Genomic DNA, 14191 nt, shown 5'->3' with positions numbered 1-14191 from the left:
GGGCTAACTAGTCCATTAAGTAAGTCCACTAAATAAGTCCATTACTTGAGTAGGTTGGGCCATTAATAAGCTAGGTCCATTAAGGTGTTAAGTCCATTAAAACTAACTAGTAAGCATTAGTAAACACTAAGTGTAATTAGGGAACCATAAAGCCAAATAATTGTCATAAATAAATAACAATTAAGTTTACGCAGTCATAATATTTCAATTATGACAAAAGTTTAACGTGTACCAAGTACGTAGCTCGTTTTAAACGATAAGTGACACTAACGGTCGTAAATGCATTCATGGATCATGTTAAGCAACTAAGTACTTAAAACACGTTGTAAGGCATTAACGAAAGTAATTGATAATGCTAAAAACGAACATATATTTCATAGCATTATTCCTCAAGAAAAACAAGCTTTTAGTTGCAATTGTTCTATTTACAAGTGATATTCGTTTAAATAATAAAAGGTGAAGACAAAAGGAAGATTCGACGAATTGAAGACGCAAACGACCAAAAAGCTCAAAAGTACAAAATACAATCAATGAGGTTCCAATTATTGATAAGAAACGTCTCAAAATTACAAGAGTACAAGATTCAAAACGCAAAGTACAAGATATTAAATTATTCACAAGGACGTTCGAAAATTCGGAACCGGACCAGAGTCAACTCTCAACGCTCAACGCAACGGACTAAAAATTACAAGTCAACTATGTATATGAATATAATATAATATATAATTAATTCTTAAAATTAATATATATTATATTATATTTAAATAAACGTCGGCAGAAGAAAACAACCAAATTTGGCTCTCCCCAGCTGGCCATGCGATCGCATGGCCTTGAAGGGTAAAGCTCATGCGATAGCATGAGCATCTTTTCCAGATCACAGGCCTATAAAAATCGAGCTTTGGTGTAACACAAAACACATCTTTTTCCTTCTTCATCATACGTAAATTATATATATATATATATATATATATATATATATATATATATATATATATATATATATATTTTAATTTTAATTTTAATTTTAATTTTAATTTCTAATAATAAGGGTATGTTAGCAAATGTTGTAAGGGTGTAAGTCGAAATTCTGTCCGTGTAACGCTACGCTATTTTTAATCATTGTAAGTTATGTTCAACCTTTTTAATTTAATGTCTCGTAGCTAAGTTATTATTATGCTTATTTAAAATGAAGTAATCATGATGTTGGGCTAATTACTAAAATTGGGTAATTGGGCTTTGTACCATAATTGAGGTTTGGACAAAAGAACGACACTTGTGGAAATTAGACTATGGGCTATTAATGGACTTTATATTTGTTTAACTAAATGATAGTTTGTTAATTTTTATATAAAGATTTACAATTGGACGTCCCTATAAATAACCATATACACTCGATCGGATACGATAGGCAGGGTATTTATATGTACGAATAATCATTCATTTAACCGGACACGGGAATGGATTAATAACCACTAGAATTATTAAAACAGGGGTGAAATTATGTACAAGGACACTTGGCATAATTGATAACAAAGTATTAAAACCTTGGGTTACACGCAGTCGACATCCTGGTGTAATTATTAAACAAAGTATTAAAATCTTGTTACAGTTTAAGTCCCCAATTAGTTGGAATATTTAACTTCGGGTATAAGGATAATTTGACGAGGACACTCGCACTTTATATTTATGACTGATGGACTGTTATGGACAAAAACCAGACGGACATATTAAATAATCCAGGACAAAGGACAATTAACCCATGGGCATAAAATTAAAATCAACACGTCAAACATCATGATTACGGAAGTTTAAATAAGCATAATTCTTTTATTTCATATTTAATTTCCTTTATTTTATATTTAATTGCACTTCTAATTATAGCACTTTTATTTATTGTTATTGTATTTAATTGGACTTTTAATTATCATACTTTTTAATTATCGCAAGTTTATTTTATCGCACTTTTATTTATCGCAATTTCATTATCGTTATTTACTTTACGCTTTAAATTAAGTCTTTTATTTATTTAATATTTTACATTTTGTTTTAACCGTGACTAAAGTTTTAAAATCGACAAACCGGTCATTAAATGGTAAAAACCCCCTTTATAATAATAATATTACTTATATATATATATATATATATATATATATATATATATATATATATATATATATATATATATATATATATATATATATTTGTATTTTTATAAAATAAAACTAATATAGCGTTAAGCTTTGATTAAAAGATTTTCCCTGTGAAACGAACCGGACTTACTAAAAACTACACTACTGTACGATTAGGTACACTGCGTATAAGTGTTGTAGCAAGGTTTAAGTATATCCATTCAATAAATAAATAAATATCTTGAGTAAAATTGTATCGTATTTAAAAGTATTTCCTTGTAAAATTTAATAGTATTTTATAGCCCTTAGCTTTAACTATCAAGTATTTTTGGCGCCGCTGCCGGGGATTTTTCTTGCTTAAAAGATGGAAGCGCAACGTTAAATAAATAAAAAAAAAGATTTTTATTTTTAGTTTACTTTTATTAAAATACGATTTTGTAAAAATACGTTTTAATATATTCGAAAATATAAAAAGAAAAACAAAAATATAAATATTTTTAAGAGTTTGTTAAATATTTAAGTTCTATAAAAGTTTCTTTATATTTATTTTATAAAAATATAAGTTTTATTTAATTTATAAAAATATATTATATAAATATTTAAAACAGAAAAAATAAACACAGCAATATAAAAAAAATAATAATAAAAAATTCGGCCTGCTACTGTAGCAGCCCGTAACCTGGCCCAAAATCTTGGCTCATGTGATCGCATGAGCCCGAAGGCATAAACTCATGCGATCACATGAGATCGTCTGACACGCTACAGTTTACCCTAATTCAGCATTTATTACGGGTATTATTTATTATTATTAATTTAAAACCCTAATTAGGTTATATATATTATATTATTTAGTTTAGTTATTTTATTATTTGTATTATTTAGTTTAATTAGTTTAATTAATTTATAAAATTAATAGTTTTATAAAATAAATAATATAAAAATAACATTTTTATAAAAAAATTGTACTTTTTACAACTTTTAGTATATTTTTATATTTTGTCCCTTTTTAATTGTTTTAGTGTAATATTTGTATTTTTCGCTCGTATTTAGTTATTAATTCATAGTTTTTGCCATAGTTATTTTTTTTATTTAGATTTTTAGGCATTGCCGTAAAATCCCTTAAATGCTTTTTCTTTAGACTAAGATTTAGGTGCTTTAGAATTTTGCGACGCCTTTTTAAGTTTTAGTTTCTTTTTAAGTTATTGCCATTTGGGATATAGTTTTACTTTTAAGCTTTAATATTTTTAGACGCAACTTTTTAGTTTTTAGTTCCTTTTTAAGTTTCAACGCGCTACTTTCTTATTTTTATTTTTTGACGCCTTTTACCTATGTATCAATTATCACTCCAATTAGTAATCTCAATTTGCAATTATAATTTTAAGTTAGTGATAGTAATAAGGTTGGGTTAGTCAAGTATTTTTAAGTTTTATAAGTCACTCTTTTTCTTTCTTATTTTTCGACGCCTTTTATTTTTCGACCTTTTTCGACGCGCTTTTTTTCTTTCTTATTTCTCGCTATTCTAGTTTTAGGACATAGATTTTTATTCTACTTCTTATCTAAATTTCTTAAAATTACGAAAATTTATTTTAAGTGGTTAAATTGATAGACATCAAAATTTTCTGGTTCGTAGTAATAGTTGGATTTGTACGTGGATCGGGTTATTGGAGCCAAACAGTCCTCAATTATATTGAGACCAAACGCATCCTGCCCCTCTGCTGCAACTTTTGGCTATTCGAAATGTGGGCAAAATCAGAAAAGTCTATTAATTAGATAACTTATATAATTTTTTCTTTCCTTTTAAAAACTAATAGGATATTCAGTGAATGCACCGAGCAAGACGTTCACCACCTTTTGTACGTTCACCACCTGTAACTAGATCAAGACATCTAGCAAATATTACCGCCGTTGATTTTTCTTTAGAATCGTCATCCAGTCAACCAAGTACTCCAGTTCAAATTTCCGATAATCCATTTTTTGAACCCGACCTCACAATTGAGAATCCGGAGAATATTCAGGGACAATTCTTAGATCCTGAACCATTAAATTTTCCTCCGGAACCACCAATCATTCAAACAGAAATTGTTGAGGAACGAACCATTAAATCAGAATCCTCTAGTGATTCAGATTCAACAAATTCAATTATGGAAGTAACAGAACCTTTAAGTATGGAAGATCGAATGAGAGCTAAACACACTGGCCAAGGTCACGCAATTACTCATCCTGACATTAATGCGCCAGATTATGAAATCAAAGGACAAATTCTACATATGGTGACTAATCAATGCCAATTTAGTGGTGCGCCGAAGGAAGATCCAAATGAACATCTTCTTACCTTTAATAGGATCTGCACACTATTTAAAATAAGAGAAGTGGAGGATGAACAGATATATCTCATGTTATTTCCCTGGACTTTAAAGGGAGAAGCCAAAGATTGGTTAGAATCGTTACCTGAAGGGGCGATTGATACATGGGACGTTTTAGTTGAAAAATTTCTTAAACAATTCTTTCCGGCATCTAAAGCCGTAAGACTTCAAGGAGAAATTGTTACGTTCACACAGAAAACGAATGAAACTCTATATGAGGCGTGGACTAGATTTGAAAAGTTATTAAGAGGATGTCCGCAACATGGTTTAGACACCTGTCAAATAGTACAAATATTCTACCAAGGATGCGACATCACTACAAGGAAAGACATCGATATAGCAGCTGGTGGTTCTATTATAAAGAAAACAGAAACTGATGCTTAAAAATTTTTTGATAACACTGCTTCCCACTCACATGAGTGACACCAAGAAAAAGATATCGTTAGATCATCTAAAGCAGCTAGAGCCGATTCTAGCCATGACTTAGATTCCATTTTCGCAAAGATAGATGCTGTCGAGAGACGAATGGAAAAGATGACTAAAGATATCCACTCAATACAAATTAGTTGTGAGCAGTGTGGAGGACCACATTTGACAAAAGATTGTCTCAGTATTGAATTAACATGGAACAAAGAGAGAATATTTCATACATAAACCAAAGGCCTGGAAATAATTATCAGAATAATTATCAACCGCCAACACCGATTTACAATCAAAATCAGAATTATAACCGAAATATTTCATACAACAACCAACAAGGTCCTAGCAATCAACAAGTATCCAATAATACTTACAAACAGCAAAGACCTAATTTTCAAAACAAACCACCACAAACCGATAATAAAAAGCCGAATTTAGAAGATATGATGACGAAGCTAGTTGAAACTCAAACGCAGTTTTTCACATCACAGAAACAAACTAACGAACAAAATGCTCAAGCATTTAGAAATTAACAAGCTTCTATTCAAAACTTGGAACAAAAAGTAAGTAACCTAGCAAGGTTAATAGGTGAAAGAAAACCGGGAAGTTTACCTAGTGATACAAATGCAAACCCCCGGAATGAAACAGCTAAAGCCATTACCACAAGAAGTGGTACAACACTTAAACCACCTGAAATACCTGTAATTTCTGATGAAGCTATTCCTACTCTACAAGAACCACAATCTGAACAAGATAAGGAAAAAGAACCGGTAGTTGAAAAGGTTAATGAAGATAACACAGTTAAGGCTAAACCTTATGTTAAACCATACCAACCACCACTTCCTTACCCGAGTAAAATGAAAAAAGAAAGACTTGAAGCCGAGCAATCCAAATTCTTGGATATGTTTAAACAGATAAATGTAAATCTTCCTTTCATTGATGTAATTTCAGGAATGCCTAGATATGCTAAATTCTTGAAAGATCTAATCACAAATAGAAAGAAAATGGAAGAACTCTCGGCCGTTACTATGAATGCTAATTGTTCAGCAGTGCTGTTGAATAAGATACCATAAAAATTATCTGATCCAGGAAGTTTCACAATTCCTTGTTTTCTGGGTAGTCTTAGTTCAATAGAAGCATTGGCAGACTTAGGTGCTAGTATAAATTTAATGCCGTATCACTATACGCTAAACTAGACCTTGGAGAATTGAAACCAACAAGAATAAGCATACAACTAGCCGATAGATCAATAAAATATCCTAGAGGGATAATGGAGAACATGCTAGTTAAAGTTGGTACTTTAGTATTTCCAGTAGATTTTGTTGTTCTGGACATGGAAGAAGATTCTCAAGTTCCTCTCATATTAGGAAGACCATTCTTAAACACGGCTAAAGTAATGATAGACGTGTTCGGTAAGAAATTGACCCTAAGTATAGAGGACGAGAGTGTTACCTTTTCACATGCAGAATTGTTAGAAGAATTTCTAGAATTACAAGGAACAGGAGAATGTTCTTTAGGAGAAGGAACTGAACCAATTGATGAAGCTAAAATGTTAGCTACACTAATAGCTAATGGATATGAACCAACAACAGAAGAAATTCAAATGCTAAAAGAAGAAGACAGATATCGATATAAATCATCGATGGAAGAACCTCTGACACTAGAGTTAAAGCCACTTCCAAACCATTTGGAATACGCTTATTTACATGGTGAATCTGAATTACCTGTAATAATATCATCTTCTCTTACTGAAAATGAGAAATCATAACTTATTTCTGTGTTGAAAGCTCATAAACCAGCTATTGCATGGAAGATTCATGATGTAAAAGGAATAAGTCCTTCGTATTGCACACATAAAATCCTTATGGAAGAAGGTCATAAAACGTATGTGCAACGCCAACGAAGACTAAATCCTAATATGCAAGATGTAGTTAAAAAAGAAATTATTAAACTGCTAGACGCAGGTTTAATTTATCCAATTTCTGATAGTCCATGGGTAAGCCCAGTTCAATGCGTGCCTAAGAAGGGTGGCATGACTGTCATTACAAATGAGAAAAATGAGCTTATTCCTACTAGGACTGTAACAGGATGGCGTGTATGTATTGTATATAGAAAATTAAATGACGCCACCAGAAAAGATCACTTCCCCTTACGTTTTATTGATCAAATGTTGGAAAGATTAGCCGGAAACAGTTACTATTGTTTTCTTGATGGTTTTTCCGGATATTTTCAAATTCCAATAGCACCCGAAGATCAAGAGAAAACCACATTCACATGCCCTTATGGTACTTTTGCTTACAAACGCATGCCATTTGGACTTTGCAACGCCCTTGCAACCTTTCAAAGGTGCATGATGGCGATTTTTCACGACATGATAGAAGAATGCATGGAAGTTTTCATGGATGACTTTTCAGTCTTCGGTGATACATTTGAAACATGTCTAGCTAATCTGGAACGAATGCTTATTAGATGCGAACAATCAAATCTAGTACTTAACTGGGAGAAATGCCATTTCATGGTTAAAGAAGGCATCGTTCTATGTCATAAAATTTCAAAAGAAGGAATTGAAGTGGATAGAGCTAAAGTAGATGTAATTGCTAAACTTCCACATCCCACCAATGTTAGAGGAGTTAGGAATTTTCTAGGGCATGCCGGTTTTTACCGACGTTTCATAAAAGATTTTTCTAAAATTGCCACTCCTATGAATAAACTCCTAGAAAAGGATGCTCCATTCATCTTTTCAGATGAATGCATCAAATCTTTTAATATTCTTAAAGAGAAACTCACTAATGTGCCGATCATGATAACACCAAATTGGAATCTACCATTTGAACTAATGTGCGATGCAAGTGATTTTGCAATGGGAGCCGTTTTAGGACAAAGGATTGAAAAACGATTTCAACCTATATATTATGCTAGTAAGACTTTACAAGGAGCACAAACAAATTACACAACTACTGAAAAAGAACTCCTTGCTATTGTCTTTGCTTTCGACAAATTTCGTTCATATCTCGTTCTAACAAAAACGGTGGTCTATACCGACCATTCTGCTCTTAGATACCTATTTTCGAAACAAGATGCCAAACCAAGACTAATCCGTTGGATCTTACTCTTACAAGAGTTCGATATTGAAATCCGAGATAAAAGAGGAGCAGAAAATCTCGCCGCTGATCATCTTTCTCGTCTTGAAAATCACGAATTAGAAGTTCTAAATGAATCGGCCATACAAGACAACTTTCCTGATGAATATCTATTGAAGATAGATTATAATGAAATTCCATAGTTTGCAGACTATGCAAACTATTTAGTATGTGGATTCCTTGAAAAAGGATTATCGTACCAAAAACGAAAGAAATTTTTCAGTGATATAAAACACTATTTCTGGGAAGATCCACATTTGTTTAAAAGTTGTCCCGATGGAATAATACGCCGATGTGTATTCGGAGATGAAGCTAGTAAAATTTTAAACCATTATCACACAGGACCAACAGGAGGGCATTATGGGCCTCAACTAACAGCAAGAAAAATTTATGATGCTGGATTCTATTGGCCTACAATTTACAAAGACGCACACTGATAGTGCTCCAAATGAACATATATTTAGTAGCAATATCCTCCCAATATGTAAATTATTTAGTTGTAATTGTCCTATTTTAAGTTGTAATCGTTTATATTAAATAAGTGCGAAGATAAAAGGCGAAAACGACGATTTGAAGACGCAAATGACCAAAAAGCTCAAATGTACAAGATACAATCCAAGTGGTTCAATTTATTGATGAGAAACGTCTAAAAATGACAAAAGTACAAGTTGCGGAACGCAAAGTACAAGATATTAAATTATACGAAAGGACGTTCAAAAATCCGAAACCGGGACCTGAGCCAACTATCAACGCCCGACGCAACGGACCAAAAATTATGAGTCTACTATGCACAAGAATATAATATAATATATATATAATTATATAAAATTATATATATTATATTATATAATTAAATATAACGTCGACAAGCTAGAAAACAAAGCAATTGGGCATGGCCAGACTGGCCATGCGATCGCATGAGATTAACACTGAGAACCCATGCGATCGCATGGGCCTCAGGATCAGACCACATCTATAAAAGGCAACGAGTTTTGGCCATAAAAATATAATAATAATACTCTGTAATAAATAAATATATATATATATATATATATAATATATATAGTATAGGGTAGTTTTATATTAGATTAGTTCGGGTTATGTAAAGGTTATTTTACGGGTTTTAAAGTCGGAGCTCTGTCCGTGTAACACTACGCGATAAATAATCAATGTAAGCTATGTTCTCCTTTTTAAATTAATGTCTCGTACTTAAGTTATTATTATGCTTATTTGAGCCAAAGTAATCATGATGTTGGACTAAATATTAAAGACGGGGTAATTGGGCTTTGTACCTTAATTGGGGTTTGGACAAAAGAACGACACTTGTGGAAATTAGACTATGGGCTATTAATGGGCTTTATATTTGTTTAACTAAATGATAGTTTGTTAATTTTAATATAAAGATTTACAATTGGACGTCCCTATAAATAACCATATACACTCGATCGGACACGATGGGCGGGATATTTATATGTACGAATAATCGTTCATTTAACCGGACACGGGAATGGATTAATAGTCTATGGAATTATTAAAACAGGGGTGCAATTATGTACAAGGACACTTGGCATAATTGATAACAAAGTATTAAAACCTTGGGTTACACGCAGTCGATATCCTAGTGTAATTATTAAACAAAGTATTAAAACCTTGTTACAGTTTAAGTCCCCAATTAGTTGGAATATTTGACTTCGGGTATAAGGATAATTTGACGAGGACACTCGCACTTTAAATTTATGACCGATGGACTGTTATGGACAAAAACCAGACGGACATATTAAATAATCCAGGACAAAGGACAATTAACCCATGGGCATAAAATTAAAATCAACACGTCAACCATCATGGTTACGGAAGTTTAAATAAGCATAATATATTTTATTTCATATTTCATTGTACTTTTATTTACTCGCTATTTTATTTAACGTCAATTATTTATTGTCATTTATTTTTAACTACTTTAATTATCGTCATTTATATTTTGCATTAGGTTTTAATTGTAACTTAAAATATAAAATCGACAAATCAGTCATTAAACGGTAAACCCCCTTTTATATATTATCAATATAATATATTTTGTACAAATATAATTGTTTAAAAATATAGTGTGCAATAAGCCCGCTCCCTGTGGAACGAACCAGACTTACTAAAAACTATACTACTCTACGATTAGGTACACTGCCTATAGTGTTGTAGCAAGGTTTAGGTATATCCATTTTGTAAATAAATAATTAAAACTTGTGTAATATTTTGTCGTATTTCGTATTTAAATTAATACTATTTCGTACACCCCGCTGCACACATCAAGTTTTTGGCGCCGCTGTCGGGGATTCGGCGAAACACTATATTTTCTAAATATATTTGTATATTTTTTTAAAAAAAAAAAACCAAAAATATAAAAAGAAAAACAAAAATTTATATATTTTTAAGAGTTTGTTAAAAGTTTTATAAAGTTTCTTTATTTTTATTTTAGTTGATAAAAATATAAGTTTTATTTAAATATTTTGTATTTATATAAAAACAGAAAATTAGAAAACAGAAAAAAAAAATTTAAAAACTCTCGGGCCCGAACACTGTAGCAGCCCAGCTCCTGGCCCGAAACCCTACCTCATGCGATCGCATGATATTTTAACTTCCAAACCATGCGATCGCATGGCTTGAGTTGACAGGCCTGGTAACCTCAGCCGACAGTTTAGGGTTTTAATTAATTTATAATTATTATTATTATAACCCTAATTAGGTTAGTTTATTTAATTATTAGTTTTAGTTTTATTTAATTAATTTATATTTTTAGTTTAATTAGTTTTAATAAATTATAAAATTAATAGTTTTATAAAATAAATAATATAAAAATAATATTTTTATAAAAATTGTACTTTTTACAACTTTAAGTTTATTTTTATATTTTGTATCTTTTTATTTGTTTTAGTGTAATATTTGTATTTTTTTGCTCATATTTAGTTTTAAATTTAGTTTTTGCCGTAGCTTATTTTTATTTCTAGATTTTTAGGCTTTGCCGTAAAATCCCTTAAGTGCTTTTTATTTAGACTAAGATTTAGGTGCTTTAGAATTTTGCGACGCCCTTTTTAAGTTTTAGTACCTTTTTAAGATATTGCCATTTGGGATATAGTTTTTCTTTTAAGCTTTAATATTTTAAGACGCAACGTTTAATTCTTAGTTTTTAGTTTTTTTTAAGTTTCGACGCGCTACTTTCTAATTTTTATTTTTCGACGCCTATTATTTTTCGACCTTTTATTTTTCGACATTTTTCTACGCGCTCTTTTTCTTTCTTATTTCTCGCCACTCTAGTTTTAGGACTTAGAATTTTCTCTATTTCTTCTCTAATAATTCAAAACGAAAAATTATTTTAAGCGGTTAAATTGATAGACATCCAAATTTTCTGCTTCGTAGTAATAGTTGGATTTGTTAGTGGCTGAGTTGTGAGCTTCCGATTTAAAGGGTTCTGGCTCCCTGCTGCATCTATTGGCTATTCGAAACGTGGGCAAAAGCAGAAAAGTCTATTAATTTGATAACTTATATAATTTTTATTTTTATAACCAATAGGATAATTAAGTAAATGCACCACATTGTAGCTAAAATTTGGTAAAAAAAAAGCGCATTATGGAAAATCTCGAGAATATTTTGGAAACTCTTTATGACATCCGAAATCAATTTAATCAATACTCTCAAACGGGTGTTGATGACAATTCGTTCGGTCAATCTTGGATCACGAATGACGAAACAATAACTGGTTGTGAAATCTGTGGAGATTATCATTCAACATGGGAATGTTATTATTATGTTCCTATGGAAAATTACGCACCCATGGAACCTGAATGGAATGATTATGAGGAATACAATTCAAATTGGGATTATTCCCAAGAATATTTCCAAACTCAACAACCAGAAGACGAGGAAAATTATGTGTCTGAAAATTCTTTAGATTATATGAAAATCAAACTCGAAGAACTTGATGCTCAAAATGAACAAATGAGAAAGTTTGTAAATAGGCAAGCTGAAACTCTATCATACTACACACCTGTTGATCTGAGGAGTCGTGTGCGAGAAAATCTCATATCATCGAATTTTGATGAATTCGAGAGCTCCGAAATCACCAACTATCCTGATGATACTTTTTATTCAGTCTTACCAATTTCACAACATATCGACACATTAGCCTCTACCGACGAAATCATCGATCCATCAATGGATGAAGAAGAAGTAAGGGTGACAAATTGGTACTCTTGGGAAAACGATAACGTTGAAAATTTTACCCCCGAGACCAAAGTGGAGGAACCGATAAGGACCGTTAATGAAGAAGAATTTGCTTCAATCCAGCCACAACCTTCCAACCCAATATTCTCAATAGACGAGTCATCTACCGAAGATGAACTACGAGCTGTAATAGATAATGACACCTCGGATTTCACCCAATTGGGTAATAGAGGTGAAAACTTTGATCCCGAGAATAAAAGGAAGAAAATGTTAGGAATTGTCCACCCTATAATATGTATGTCGGTGTATATCGATCCATTTGACCAAGAACCAGAAAAGAGACATATCCATTTACTAAAAGCTACACTTAAAAAAGAATTAAGTAGTGACGATCGAGTGGGTCTAAACTTTAAACCCATTGATATATTTTATACCATCCGAGATGTAAATAACTGGCTCACTATTCTAATTCGTGGAACTTATTCTAACGACTTCACATGTCGTCAGCTAAGTTTGGAGAAGTCTAACCCCACTTAACATTAAATTCGAGGTTCGGGTTAGTGCATAACTCGTTAATAAACATGCATAATAAGTTAGGGTAAAAGACGGATTTTCAAAGATTAGCAAACAGTTCAGAAAAGCAACCGTTTTTCAAGAAAAACATGTGTGATAAAACAAGAAGGAATTAACGATGAGGCGCGCCATCTATCATTCGACGAGCTTTGTAATTACAAACTGGGTATTTTTAATCACTTTTCTACACTAATCACCCTCATGAATTTATAATTAGAGTCTGATTTCATGCAAATGAGGGCATTGCATGATCTCAAGTGTGGGGAAGGGTTATAAATTCTCTCGGGTTTATACTTGGCTTATTTTCTAAATATTGTGAAAATTTTAAAATTTTTCAACTAAATGAATTCAAAATCATGTTTATACATATTTATGAACGATAAAATTAGGTGTTAATGCCGAAATTATTGTTACCTCAGAAAGGACATAAATTGAGAAACAACTAAAACGCTTGAATTTATTTATTAAGATATAAAAAGACGCATGAAAAACAAGTCAAGTGTGGGGAGAATGTACCAAGTTATTCAATTAAAAACTATCTATCACATGTTTCTGTAAAGTTATTGCAGGTGCTTTTGTTTTGGACTAAATTAACTGTTTTACCCGGTTTATTGTAATACATTTGAAAGAAAAGATGGATCTACACGATGAATCAATTCCATCATTAAAAGGAAGTAAAGTCTTCCGAAAAAGAAACGCACTTCTTGATTTAGGTCATGAAGTTGTCATCCATACCAGCTGTAGGTTGACGAAAAATCTAGAAAAGTCATCTCTAAAATCAGCAGGAAATCTACGGACCTCAGCATCAAACAGGGTCGCCAAGTGGTCAGACTTATCCTAACCATGAGAGGATCTGTCTCGTAAAATGGGGAGGACGCCGTGCAAATTAGCTTGATAAGACTAATGAATCAGACCCCCAGAAAGGATAATCTCCTTAAAGATTAAAAATCAGCTTTTAAGACTGATATTACTCAATCCTAGAGATTGACCTTAAATATTGAGAATTACAAACTCATGGAATTCGATGATATCTAAACTCGAGCTTGAACGAGAAAATATTTTGATCAAATTAAAACCGATTTGTTTTCTAAAAACCCATTTTTAATTCGTTCATTACCATTGAACGTGAAATCCTAGGAATTCACCTAGAATTCATTAGGTCACCTGAACCAATTCGGGTGTCAACCGTAAGAACGGTGGTTGCATAGCATGGTCGAAGACAGGACCTTGTGTCAGATCGAAAAAAAATTATAGGGTGATCTTTACTATTGCTCCTACAAAGGATAGTAATTGCATCCGACACGTTTTAGACCATGAACAAATGCATGTCATTAAACATTGCCTTAACAGT

At 31.9% G+C, this 14191-nt stretch overlaps 1 non-coding gene across 1 annotated transcript; it reads right to left on the bottom strand.

The window, feature by feature from the left end:
* Positions 1-4654: 4654 nt before the first annotated feature.
* LOC139903149 (small nucleolar RNA R71) lies at positions 4655-4761 on the bottom strand. The gene has a single exon (XR_011777992.1). It is a non-coding gene; the product is annotated as a small nucleolar RNA R71 (small nucleolar RNA).
* Between the last annotated feature and the right edge of the window lie 9430 nt (positions 4762-14191).

This window comes from Rutidosis leptorrhynchoides, chromosome 3 (assembly GCF_046630445.1).
Source record: "Rutidosis leptorrhynchoides isolate AG116_Rl617_1_P2 chromosome 3, CSIRO_AGI_Rlap_v1, whole genome shotgun sequence".
NCBI classification, from domain to species: Eukaryota; Viridiplantae; Streptophyta; class Magnoliopsida; order Asterales; family Asteraceae; genus Rutidosis; species Rutidosis leptorrhynchoides.
The sequence above is the reverse complement of the archived record's forward strand: the minus strand, read 5'-3'. Positions and strand labels throughout refer to the sequence as shown.